At 35.1% G+C, this 14,806-nt stretch overlaps 1 non-coding gene across 1 annotated transcript; it reads right to left on the reverse strand.

Annotated features, from left to right (window-relative positions):
• Positions 1-10,829: 10,829 nt before the first annotated feature.
• LOC120773199 lies at positions 10,830-11,038 on the reverse strand. The gene has a single exon (XR_005705146.1). It is a non-coding gene; the product is annotated as a small nucleolar RNA U3 (small nucleolar RNA).
• Between the last annotated feature and the right edge of the window lie 3,768 nt (positions 11,039-14,806).

Below are 14,806 nucleotides of genomic sequence, written 5' to 3' on the forward strand. Positions count from 1 at the left end.
GGAAACTACTATAGCTATGTCAACCAAACTCTACAGAGTTGTTTTCTTCAGGCATTTCCATATATAGTTCAAAAATCGGATAATAACCACGCCCACCTCCCATACAAAGGTTATGTTGAAAATCACTAAAAGTGCGTTAACCGACTAACAAAAAACGTCAGAAACACTAAATTTTACGGAAGAAATGACAGAAGGAAGCTTCACCAAGGCTTGTTTTAAAAATTGAAAATTGGAGTGTCGTCGCCCACTTATGGACCAAAAACCATATCTCAGGAACTAATACACCGATTTCAATGAAATTCGGTATATAATATTTTTTTTAACACTCTGATGACATGTACGAAATATGGGTGAAATCGGTTCACAACCACGCCTTCTTCCAATGTAACGCTATTTTGAATTCCATCTGATGCCTTCTCTGTATAATATATACATTAGGAACCAATGATGATAGCGGAATAAAATTTTACACAAATACGTTATTTGAAAAATATGTAAATGACGGATAATGAAATCTCGATTATCACTTTATCATGCGGGAGTATAAAATGTTCGGTGATTCCCGAACTTAGCCCTTCCTTACATGTTTTTGATTTAGTATTTTTCAAATTATTTAATGCTAATTTGATCTTATTTTATAATAACTCGTTTTAAATATATAAAAGATTTACCTAAACATTATGATGATATTTTCATGATTCATACACAATGTACGAATGTAAGCAATTTCGTTTTGCCGTCGGCATTTCAATTTCTCATGCTTCAATTTTTGCTTTCAACCAAGAAATCGCTTGTATGTATGTATGTACATATGTGCAATATATGCCTTTGCGTTTTGCCGTCGGCATTTCCATATTGACATGCAAAAGTAATTATGTATTTCATTGTTTCGTTTTGGCCCAATTTTGTATATTAAGACAAGTGTCAATAATTGCGCCAAAATCAAATATATTATATATTCATATGTAAACATGTTTTAAACTATACATAAAATTGAAGTGTCAATAATTGCGCCAATTTTCATAAAGTTGGAAATTTTGCGCGAATAAGACGTGTGCGGGTTAAGTCGTGAATATTACTTATATTAATTAATTTGAAAGTGCCGAAAAAAGCGAAACGAAAGCAAGAAGATGGGTTTCCAACTCGTCAACACGCCACATATGTACATCTGGCCGTGTGAAAAACATAGCATTTCCCGATTTCCTTGTGTCCTGATGATTGTCAACGCAAAGGCAATTTTCCCTGGAAATTGAGTACGTTTGAACTGAAACGGCTGTCCCTTGTATTCGATAACTGCGTCATAATCAGTCGGGTTCCATTACACAGTTTTGGCGCATGAAAATTGTGAAACGTAATCCAACTTTGAGACGCATTTTGGAAATTCGACTGGATAATTTACGGTTTCGTCTTCCTTGTCAAGATGATCGATCGATTTATATGAGCGCAAACCTGAATCTTCCAGTTTAAGTCATTAACATCGGTATTTTTGGCAGCTAAAATTGCGCGTGCACTCAAGCAATTGCAGTTACGATAATTTGACCAATGTTCGGATAAACATTCGTGATGAATTCATCTTCCCTTGAAGTGAATTGACAAAAGGGAGGTGAAATTGATATCAAACCACTGGAAGTATCAACCGAAATTTACCCATTTCCAATTCTAAGTGAATACAATGTAAAATGTCGTCGGCAATGTCATTTTTTCGTATCCCATAATTAACGCGAATTTGAAGGCTGATATGTCGAAATGATCTTCGCGAAAAGTATGCGAACTTCAGTGGCATGCGAAGTAACTATCGCATTGTCCTTCGTCTGTTTCCAGTGATTATCATATTCCAGCAAATGCAACTGCTGGCATGCCTCTCAAAAAGTTGCACACACCGTACCATTCACAATACGCAATGATTTAAATGAATTTGAAGCGCGAGACGCACAACAGTCGGAAAACTTTCATGAATTGCAAAAGTAAACATCCTACAAAGCGCTTTATTGCAGTTCACATATCGACCCATTTGATACTGATGATCTCATATCGTTCAAGGCCAATAACCGCTATGTTGCTTTCTTTGGTGACGTACATGCAAACGTATTTGATCGATTTCACCAATCTACAATATTCAACATTGACATGAGTTTTGAATGTGAATTAGACAAAAGTGGCGAATATAGTACGATCCATATGTTTTCAACTTCGATGTGTTGTTAACGTCGATCTTCACGCCTCTACATGCTAAATGTTCTGCCATTGTCGTCTGGTGAGCGACGCCGATACAGTGAATATCCATCATTTCCCATTTCTGTTTCCGAAAGAAAAGCACATGAGTAGTGTTTCGTGCATTTATTGTCAGACATACAAACCAAAGTGGGATTGTAAGGTTCGCAAGGTCCATGAACCATATTGGTTTTCACCACTTCGTATAATTCTGGATCTATCTCTGAATAAGGAATTTCCGCTGATATGATTTCATCAATTTGATCTGGTGTAATCACCATCCGCATCCAAAGAAAAATGTGTGCGTGCGGCAAACCTCTTTTTTGCTACTCAACAGAACACATTCAGCATCTAACAGCACCATACTATATACCATAGGTTGCTTCAAGATAAAGACCATCAAACATCGCAGCTATTGTTTAAAAAGTCGTGCTGTGATATCGTTACGATCACTAGCTGATTGACCGCGATCCATAATTCCGCACGTATGTCATCGCATTTTGGGAGTACTTCTTGCCTTTCTTTGGGCTGCCATACGTTGATGGCAAAAAGAACGCCGACCAATATTAGCGCCACCTCTTCGTGGCTTCGTAACAAATTTTAATCTGTAATTGATCACATCGTCTCAAACATACATAAAGTTTTCACTGAATAATTTTCAAAAATTTTTCCTTTGGATAGCCGGAATAAAAAAGTAAGCGACCGCAATTGAACGATTCAAATAATTTAATTTCAAAATATTGAAAAACAAAACAAACAAAAATTGAAAAAAATGTGTATGGAAAATGTTACTTTTTGGAATTGTCCAATTTTCCGACTTCTCCTCATGAAAAGTATAAGGTATTTTGTTTCTAAACCTTTCCCGATCCACAACAAACAACTTTTAAAAATTTCATTAAGATTGGTTCAACCGTTCTCTTAGTGTTACTAACAAACAAACATTCATATTTATTGTAACGTTTGTATGGGGAAAAGAAAAGGGCTGTTTTTAGGGGTTTTCCGGAAACTATTCGAATTTTTCTCGCCGTAAAAACCATCCTTGAACTTCAACAAACATTTAAGAAAAAGAATTGGCCAAATTGGTCCAGGCGTTATTGAGTTATGCGCGTACATACCTTTTTGGTATTCATTTTTAGTTATATAGACTAGCTGACCCGGCGAACTTCGCACCGCCTAATTATTGGAGGCATATTTAGTAAGTCACAAACACACGACACAATACTTTTTTAATTTTATTGAAATTTTTTCTGCTTTTAGATTTTTAGGAATATTAAAGAATTATAGTATAGATGTACAGCAAAACGACGTTAACATTTCAAGTGAGATTTTACCTTAGACAATTTTTTTTTGAGTGAATACTGACAAATATTTACACTATAACTATCAAACGACATTTGTCGTTTTTTTTTGTTTTTTTGACGATGGCCATGGTTAGGAAAAGAAGAAGAACTACATCTGTCATCGAGAAAATAAAGAATTCAAACAACTATAATATAGTTATAGTGAAGCTATATATCCCTCAACTCCTTAAAATGCATTGTCCGTTTTGTAAAAAGTGGATGGAACGGCAGAAAAAAAATAATAATTGTCCAGATTGTATTAAATTATTATTAAGATGCGACGAATGCTACAACATAATCGCTGTTACCTTCAGAATTTGTTCCATGTGAGGTAAGAATGTAGAACGAATAATACGCGTGAACAGGGCAAAAGTACAAAAAAATATATTAAAGCAAAAGCTGCTATCTAAACCAAAACACGTTTCTACAATGCCATCTTCATCATCTGAGGAGACATTCTGTGAATTAAATTTATCGACCGAAGACATACAGGACATTCAAGTTATTGAAGACAGGCAAAAGCCCAACATCAAGAATGTTCTGGTAGATATTGATGTTATTGAAGACAGCCAGCAGCTCAACATTGATAATGTTCTGATCGAATCAGATTTGTCCGAGTCGCCTAGTACTTCCACCATATTATCATGTCCTGGCGAGCCAAGTGGTTCCCAAGTAGATGCAGCCAAGTTGATGGAAATAAAGAGTTACTAATACACGTTGACATTAAGGATCCAAACGCACATATTATATACATATTAAGTCATTTATTTATATTTATACACTTCATATACAAAAATTTAAAATTTTCTTGGATGTGCTCGTTTCTGGACTGTGAACATGATAAACAAATCTTTGCTTAAATTAAATACAACACAGTTATGATCATATACAGTTAATTAATATAGTGCTTTCTGGTATACAATATTTTTAGTTTTTTTTTTTTTGCGGTGCGTAAATAAATAAGGATGTTGGTTTTCCGACACGCGAACACGCAACGTATAATTGTCCATGTGCGAAACAGGGAAACTCTAAGTTTATTCCGCAAACTTGCAACGATTGGCCTTGCGATTTATTTATGGTCATCGCAAACGTCAGACGCACGGGAAATTGCAACCTCTTAAAATCAAATGGCAAATCCGTCGGAATCATAGGTATTCGTGGGATTAAGACATCCTCTCCTTTGTATTTTCCTTTGATTATTTTAGCTTCGGTCATGTTATTCATGAGTTTCTTCACAACCAATCTCGTTCCATTGCAAAGTCGAGGTTGATTAATATTACGCAGCATGATGACAACTGACCCTACTTTTAATTTCAAATTATATGGTGGTAGTCCAGGCAAGTCCAATGAATTTAAAAATTCTGTAGGATAGTTGACTACGTCATCCTGGTTTGTGGCCGTGTCAACTGATTTGTACGTAAACAACTCTCCTGGAAGGAAATTCTGAATGGTAGCATTGAGATCATCGACATCTTTGTTTTTTGCTGCCAATATTGCTCGTTCACTTAGCCAATCGTGGTTATTATATTGTTGTTTAATGTCCGGAAAAACACGCTGAATAAGCTCCTTTTTCGATTCTGTAAAGTGACAGAAGTCTGTGGGAAAAGTCATTAATCCGGTCGAGCTGTCAACTGCGACCTTACCATTGCCAATATCCAGCAACTGCTTCGAAAACACAGTCGCAGTTTGATCTTGTTGCAAAAACACTCGCATGTTAGTAGTTAATTGAAGTGTCTTTACGTGCCGCCACAAATTTGATGATTTTAGACATGCGTTTATTTCGTCAGCAACAGTCGATCGAGGAATTACTGGAAAAGTCTGACGAAAATGTTTTGGTTATCACGTAAATCTTTTAACGTCCTATCTAGTGCCTCCAGCGACCTCTTGTGGGCCATTGTGCATTCGTCCCAAATTATCAATTTGCATACTTGGAGAGTCTTCGCCATAGCGCTATTTTTGGCAATGTTGGAAACTGGCGTTTCGTTGATATGCATGTTTAATGGTAATTTTAAGGCTGAATGTGCAGTTCGTCCGCCTTCTAATAAGTTTGCTGCTATCCCAGATGAAGCCAACGCTAGGGCTACCTCATTTTGCGATCGGATCTTTGCTAATAGCAATGAAATTAGGAACGTTTTCCCAGTACGCCCAGGAGAATCAAGAAAGTAAATTCCCCCAGGCCCACTGTTTACAGCTTGTGTTAAACGATCGTACGCAATCCTTTGTTCTTCGTTCAATTGCGGAACAGTTGTGCGAGCTGCTTCGGTCATAGCTTGAGTATCGTACTGGAGTTATCTTTGCAACTCATGGTTTAATGCATCTTGCATAGCACGATTGGGTGCTGTCAGGCCCAAACACGACAATACTTTATTTGCCATCAACAAACACATATCTTCTGTTATGATCAATGTGTCATTGTAAATCTCTGCCGTAATTTCCAATGTAGGATCCAAAATTTCACAACGCACGCGATGCAACACATCCTCAGACATGTCATCCCTAATTTCATCCACAAATCATTCGGATTTGAGGGGAAACATGTCGATATTATAATCGCAACCAGTGTGCGAATTTGATGCGGCGATGAAGATATCACGGAATCCTTGAGCGTATCATCCCAATGCAAATACATTTTCATATCCTTCAAGTGGTGTTCCTTGTTTACGACGCTGAAAATACTTTGATGATGCGTTCCATGTGTAGTAGCGCGGCATATCAGCATACAGCAAAGTGCGAGCGAATTGATCATTCGCACAAATTGAGAAGAAACGAGAAGGTGGACGTGCCGCTCTATCCACAGCGTTGTTTGGGTTGAAATACACTCGTTGTCCATTTTCTAAATGAACTGCCAAATGCAATACAGTGGGATGTCTTTCATGAATTGCAAACGAAAATATGTGCCAAATAGCCTCATTGCTGCTTACATAGCGACCCATCTGATAGTGAGACACCTCATCTTTTTTGTTTGTTACTGCGAACATGGCCATGTCGCTACCTTTGTTAACATATTTACATATGTACTTTATGGATTTCACAGAGTTACAAAATTCCACGTTGATGTGAGCTTCAAAAGTTTTGGACAATATGGGCGAGAACGGCACAATCCAACGATTGTCTACATGAAAATCTTATCCTTTTATCTTGACATCTACAGATCGTCCACCGTCCCCACTGATCGCCGACGATACAATGGGTAACCATCGATTCCCGAGATGGTTTCAGCAAGCAAGTTTCTCGGGTACCGTTTGGAGCACTTGCCGTCGATCATACAGGGTGAGCTGTTGTTGAAAACTCCGCAAGGTCCATGTATCATGTGTTTAGTTACTATCGTATGCAATTTTGGGTCAACCGTTTCATCAGGAATTTCGGCTGAAATAATGGAATCAATTTCTTCTGGCCTTATTTTGTCAACCAACCAGACTAATATATGAGCATGTGGCAAACCACGCTTTTGCCACATCAACAGAGTACATCCAACAACGTACTTGGCCACACACGATGCTTTAGTAATGAAATTCATTAAAGATTTTAATTTTTGCTTGTAAACTCTGGCTGTGATGTCATGCCTATCCAAATGGTGTTTGGTTGTGTAGCAGTTCTTTTTTTATTTCAATCCATTGTGGGTTACAGGTGAATGTAATAAATAGGTCTGGACGGCCATACTTTCGAACATAAGACATCGCATCTTGAGCGTACTCGTGTATGTGGCGCGGGCTTCCGATGTAAGTGGCCGGTAAAATTGTCATTCTTCCTACATTATTTACATTGCCGTCAGCATTGATTGCATCGCGAAGATGAATGTACTCTTCAGATCGAAGCTGCTGTTGGTTAAGACGGATGTATGTCAATCTTTCAGTCTCAATTTTGACGTACATGTCCACTGCGTACTGATGAAAGAGCCGTTGACACATCAAAATGTGATTTACTTCACCTTCACGGATCATGAGTCTGTATGCATAATAATTCATGGCACTGACTTTTTTGTGTGTATCAGCACCTGGAAGTACATATGATAAATATATATTGAACATATAAAATATTTTATTTTGTATAATCTAATTACCTGTTGTTGGATTAACCATTTTGATATTAAAATGGTACCCATCTTCTCCCTGCCAGAAAATTAATGGGTATTGTAAAGCATCATAAGCTCTATGCGTTTCATATACACGTTTCAATTCATTGTTTCGGCGATGAAGTACAATATCTCTTGATTGCAAATTCTCTCCAACAACGACAATAGCCACTTCATCTATTGTCGGTGAATTAAACCTCCTTGCATGCTCTCCAGCAGGTGTTTTGTCGGCTCTTATTACAATATTATAGCTGTCTGATGGCAGGCAAGTATGCATGAACCCGTCTTGTACTATATGCGTTGCACCAAACGATGTCATTTGGAAGCAATTATTATATTTTTGGATGTTAGCCAAGAAGTGTTTAGACTCACTTTCCATCCCATTAACTAATGAGTGTAACGGTTCAGGTGGTGGAACCAATTGAGGCAATTGTACATTGCCACCAACACAACATAATCCTGCAGGTTCACTACTGTACTTTAATGCTTTACAATGTTGACAAATGATTAACATTTCTCCAATCGTCACAGATTTGTCGGCACTATAATCAAATTCCGGATCATAGGAAAATGCCCCTCGTTCGAGGTTTACAGAAGCATTGCGTCTGCGGAATCGATTAAATTCGTTATCCCGTGCTCGCTGCTGTTGTGATCGATGTGCACGAACTCGTTCCATTCTCCCCTTATCCACTTGATAGTTATTTACTCTTGAACGTAATTCTCCCATACTTGTTAACAGTCGTACAATTATCAGCATCTCGCTGGTCATTAGTGCGGTTGGAGCGTAAAGTAGCTTGTTGCACATTTACACGACTTCGACGACCTATGTCAGGTCGTTTTCTTTTCCTCGGCATTGTAAGCAGCGAGAAGTAAATCACTTTTAGCAGTATTTCAATATTTATCCAATTAAATGTTTCTTTTTTTTTTAACATGAGATGACAAAACCAAGGATGTTAAAGTAGGAGCGCAGCAAAAAGTCTCTAAATTTATGTACAAAACAATGTAACGTTCGGATACACGTGCTTTTTACATGAGATGACAAAACAATGGAACGTTCGGATACACTTATTACTTTCTTATTTCTCCAATTAAATGTTTCTTTTTTTTTAACATGAGATGACAAAACCAAGGATGTTAAAGTAGGAGCGCAGCAAAAAGTCTCTAAATTTATGGACAAAACAATGTAACGTTCGGATACACGTGCTTTTTACATGAGATGACAAAACAATGGAACGTTCGGATACACTTATTACTTTCTTATTTCTCCAATTAAATGTTTCTTTTTTTTTAACATGAGATGACAAAACCAAGGATGTTAAAGTAGGAGCGCAGCAAAAAGTCTCTAAATTTATGGACAAAACAATGTAACGTTCGGATACACGTGCTTTTTACATGAGATGACAAAACAATGGAACGTTCGGATACACTTATTACAGGGCATCTCGACAGGATAGAATTCATAGAATACTAACTGTTATTGCCATTGCCATAGGTTCGAGATGATGTAGCGTATGCTTTGAGCTCTTGAAAAATTTATTTTATCATTTGCGAAATGCCGTCGGGTAGGTAGCTGATGTAGGGCACGTTTTGAGCTCTTGAACTCCTTAAATCTTTTGTGTGGAACATAAAAAAAGGATAAATATCCTTTTGTTTACAAATGTATTTTTGGAAAAAATAAGATAATAACAAAGGATAAAGATCCTTTTTTTACAAATGTATTTCTGGAAAAAATAAGAATTTATATTTTTGGACTACTATATAATAATTGTGCCATAACTTTTATATACCAATTAAAATAATAAATTTAAAATGAGAAATGATATTTTGATTTATGCTTGTATAAGTTTATTAAATCTAATTTTCAAATAAAAGAAAACTGCGCTGTTAAACTGCTGAAGAGACAGCTTCTAGCTTACCATATATGGCAAACTATGTAGTATTCTATATCTAGTAAGCAATGAGCAATGTGGAGTTTGCACAGGCAGAGATGCCCCGTTATTATAATAAAAGTATTTTTGAGAGTTGGTAACACTGTAAGGTTGGCACCATCAAACATGTCAACACATTAATTATATTTATATATTTTGAAATTTGAATGTTGTCGATTCAAAAGTCTTGTTTTAATGCGTTCTTCAATTCGAGTGGAACTGAGAGTACAAATACCGTCAAATGTTTGACAGCAAGTAAGTGGTCAACTTTTACATGGGAAAATGGAATTGTCGTTTTACTCTATCTTATTCGTAAGTTTTCCTTATTTGCTCACCGTTTAGACCTACCCTGGACTACGACAAACGTTTTAAAACCAAAGTCAGCTCAATCGGCCCAGCCGTTCTCGAGTTTTAATCAGACTAACGAACAACAATTCATTTTTATTTATATAGATTATTTATATAAATGTAGATTATTTGCCCTAGTTGTCCATTTTTTATTTTCTCACACATTTCAGCCGATTTTTGTATAGAAATTTTACCGGCGTAGAAGCAAAATGCGAAACAATCATACGTACATATATTATGTCGTTTGCACATTTGTATGTATGTTTGCGAAAGCAAATGTTCTACAAAAGCATATTTCTATACTTAAACAAAATTATTAGAACCATCGTATGTTTCTTATGTACATGCATAATCAAACCATACTTAAGTCAGCATATTATCACAGCAATATACATTATATACATATACATAATATTGCTGTGATAAATTTAATTTCTATTAGTAAGAAAAATATTTATTTGTATAGTATACGATGTTAAAAGGCATACATCTTCTATCGTATTTTGTGTATCTGCACATGCTCATATGAGTGTATGTATACGCATGTGCGCGTTCAGAAATTTTACATCACTTATCAATATACGTATTACATGTGCGCGCATTGACTTGTTCATACATTCATATATACTTATATGCACATATATTTGCATACATTGCCGAGTAATACACAAGCATACAAACGTACATTTGCGTACACATAGGCGAAGCTGCTACAGCGGCAAGGGGTGACAATCGGCGGCCATTACTTTACTTATGCCATAGAACTTCTTTGCTACGAATATGAAAATGACAACGAAATAATGCAAATATGCATATTTCTAAATGTCATTAATTTCTTTGAAAAAATGAATGATCCTGAGAAGTATAGTCTAAACTTTTCAACGGCCAACGCAGAGCGTTTCAACCAAAAGGAATTCATTCATTAAAATCACCACTCAGAAGTCGTTTTATCCGTTGTAAGCGAATGATTTTCGAAGAAACATCATTTCTAATATGCCACAAGACAAAATTAGAAATGAACTTCTTAACCTCACGCTGTCAGATAAAACGAAAATACTTCGTCATCGTGGGTCGATTTCCAAAAAATGTAAATGAAGACCGTACTTCACAGGATCATTTCTGTAGTGAAGTATAGTCTTAATTTTTCAAAGACCAACGCAGGGTATTTCAACAAAAGGTCACATAAAGTAGTTGAGAATTCGCAGAAATGAAAGACAAAGGAAAGAAAAAGCAGTATAACTTCAATAATGCACTAGAATACAAACATACATATGCGCAGCAGCAGCAAAGAAAGAGTTAACAATCGGCGATCCATTGTATATTTCTTTCATGCATAACCAAACCATAATTAGGACAACGCAATACAAGTGTCAATGGTGGTCTAGGTGGTAAGCGCTTCAAAAGTTACGACGAGCACGTAGGTACGTACATAGGTTCGAATCCCAACAGAATTTATTTTTAATTGAATAAGTCACCAACCAAAAATTGAAACATTGTTCTACAAAAACAACAACAGCATAAGCATGGCAACATTGTGTTGTTGGTAGAAAAGCCGAGCTGTGCCGAAAGAAACGAACAAACGATCGCCGATTGTCACCGCTTCGCTTGCTGCTCGAACATCTTGTTGCGTAGATTCATATTGAGCAAGGTTGTGCAACCTGAATCTATCGCAACCTTTTCCGAACTCGTATAAGAAGTATAACTTCAAAAACATAATTATCAATAAAAGTAAAAATATATGTTGACCTTTTTCATAATATTTACGAAATTTATGTAAAATTGATTTTGTTTTAACCTTTTCGTGTTTGAGTTGCTTACAAAATAGAAAATAACTACAATCGATTAATATCTGTGAGTATCTCTATTCAGTATATTCAAACTGGCAGACAAGAGTTCTTTCTGGTTTTGTGACCTGCTAATTACCAGGTCTCAAGTTTGAGTCAATATTTTGAGACTAAAGCTAGAGACTGTTTAGTGAATAGTAACTAGTCACAAATTGATATTTTACCTCAATATGTCTCAAATAGAGACTAGAGACTGGTTACAGAATCCCGCTATATATGTATGTTTAATATGCAAACACTTGAATGGAGGAGGTTCTCCTGATTAAGAAATATATTATATAAACTTCCTTTCAAACTAGTTTTCGAATGCAAATTAATGCATGTGAAATAGCATTGTTAATCACACTTTGCACACATTTTTCACTTACACTAAATGTTATAATATAAATTTTCAAATAATAATGCTGACTGAATAATTTTAAATTAAGCACTTTCTATTTACAATTCATACAAAGACCTTAACACCATTTACATACATACCTACATACATATGTATTTTACCCGCAACTTCTTTGTTATTATTGATGTTGTTGTTTTTTGAGATGCACGATTTAATTTATATTAACTTTGGTTGCAGTCCCAAAAAACTTAAGGAGATTCATAACTTATTAGTGCATAATATATAAAATTTTTCCATTATAAAAAATTCGGCTGGGATTTAGAATAGCATCCCCGGATTTCGGGAATAAAATGGGTATCACTGGAAAGGTGACGTTCTCCAGATCACGAAAATATATATATATAGTTGCCGCTGACTTATAGTTTTATAGATATTTGCATTTAAAGTTGAAAAATTGACAACTTTTACATTGATAATTTGTATATTGTGAGTAACTTTTTCACTTATATTATGCACTTTTCACGTACTGGCACTTCACTATAACGTTTCTGCATATTAATTTTTTTTAATATTTGTTGCAATAAAGCTTTATTTTAATTATTTTATTTTGGTTACAATTCTCTGCATTTGCACATTAAGAAAAGGGGTGGCATGGTTATTTTTTTTTTGAAGCGCGGCGCGCATTTTATATTTAACATAAGTATTATTACACGCACAATAGCAATAAGTGTTCCGTGTTGTCAAATATAAGTAGTATCTGATAAGAAGGATAGAGGAGAAGGGAAAGTCCCATTCACCGTAGGAAAAGAGCCATTCACAGTCTTTAACCTACCCCTCAAGTGTACGTTCACAATAGAAACATCATGGCCACGTCTGGTGAATTAGGGTTGCAGAAAGCGAAAATGCTATAATATTAAATTATAAATTTATAGTACTTTATTTGTTCATTTATAAATACTATTTTCAATTTTTGTTATAGAGTAAAGTTTATAGCTGTTATCCAAAAAATTTATTATACCTTCATGATATAGTATATGTAAGATAAATCAAGAGATAATTATAATAGCCATGTTTCCTATATTTTAAGTATAAATTTTTGGAATCACAAACTACATACACGTTTTATATATCAGAATTTAGCTATACGCCGGCGATCAGGAATCCTACTCGTTCCCAAATGGAGTGTTTGACCATCCTTACAGATTTACCATATTATTTTTTAGTTCTAAGCTAAGTTTTTAAATAAAAATGATTCTTAAAGGAACTATTTTTTGAATTTGCAATGTCTTTATAGTAGTAAAAAGGAGTTTAAATTAGCTTACGCAACACTATTTTGCCATGCTCAATAGCAGTACTGGCATAATATTTGAAAATATTCAAACGGACGAACGGTGCATTTTAAAAGTAAGTAATTTAAGTTTTAATATAATTATTACATTATTATTATTTTCACAGATCAATTTCTTTCCCGTTCCCGTTCATATCGATCGACAGGTTAGTATTCTATAGAATTATAAATAAATTATAGCCAAATACTAATTGAAACTTTTTTACAGAAGGAAAATGCCTCGCAAGTGCGTGTTGGAATGTAAAGGCTCGTTACGCCTGCATAAATTTCCTGGGGAGCGAGAATATTTAATTTTATTTTCTTATTTATATATCTAATCACTAAATGGTATTGCACAATTTTTTGATCATACGTTATTTTGCATATTGGGTTCAATACAGTGAAAAATTCATTAACGAATAAAGGTGAACACGTATAAGAATCAAGGGGATTGTACTAGTGTATTTTGAATATGGTCATCAAATGTCAATGGAAAAAATAACGAATTCAAGGCTGTTTTCTCAGTTAGGTTAATAGCATCTGTCAGTTCTAGTGAAAAAGAAGCGCTTTACCGAAAGAAGGGATCTTGGTTAAGTTTAAGTTCATCTCTATTATATTTTTTTGGGATTGTGAATGCATGCATACTTCCTATCACATTTAAAATATTATTATATTGATTTATAACATTAAATGAATGATGGATATGAATGTGTGTACTGCAGTCCTCGTATTCCGGGTTTATTAGGAATATTTAATAACACTAGTCTACAGGCAATATGCAACTGATTGGCTATTGGTGTTTTTATATTAAATTAGGTGTACTTATAATCAATTCATATTTAAAAATTCCGTACCACGTAAGATTTTTAAGAATTTCAAAATTATTTTTTTTACGTAGTATTAAGTAAATTTTTTGTTCTACTTGCGCCAAATCCATATATACTTTGAGTTATTTGTTAGTCGAGAGTATTTATGATATTTCTCGTATGTCTTATCTGTATTCTTTCTTGTCTATCAATTTAAAACTTGAAGGTAGTTGTATATTTATTGCGATAGCCGTGGAAAGTGAGATTTTTTGATTAAAATGTCTAAAGTACGAAAACGTGGTAGTAATACATCGACTGATTCATTTTGTTATGTTTGTGGCTTGTATACACCTAAATCTCATGCCAGATTAATAACTAAAGTGACTGAATTAGCATATCTCAAGTATTTTGGTTTTCCTATAGTGAATCAAGATCGAAATTAATGGGTTGCAGAATGTCACTAAAAATTCATTTTTTACATTCACATTTGAGTTTTTTTCCACAAAATTTGGGTTCCGTCAGTGATGAACAGGGAGAGAGGTTCCACCAAGATATTTTAACAATGGAACAGAGATATCAAGGCCGCTGGG

This window comes from Bactrocera tryoni, chromosome 3, assembly GCF_016617805.1.
Source record: "Bactrocera tryoni isolate S06 chromosome 3, CSIRO_BtryS06_freeze2, whole genome shotgun sequence".
NCBI classification, from domain to species: Eukaryota; Metazoa; Arthropoda; class Insecta; order Diptera; family Tephritidae; genus Bactrocera; species Bactrocera tryoni.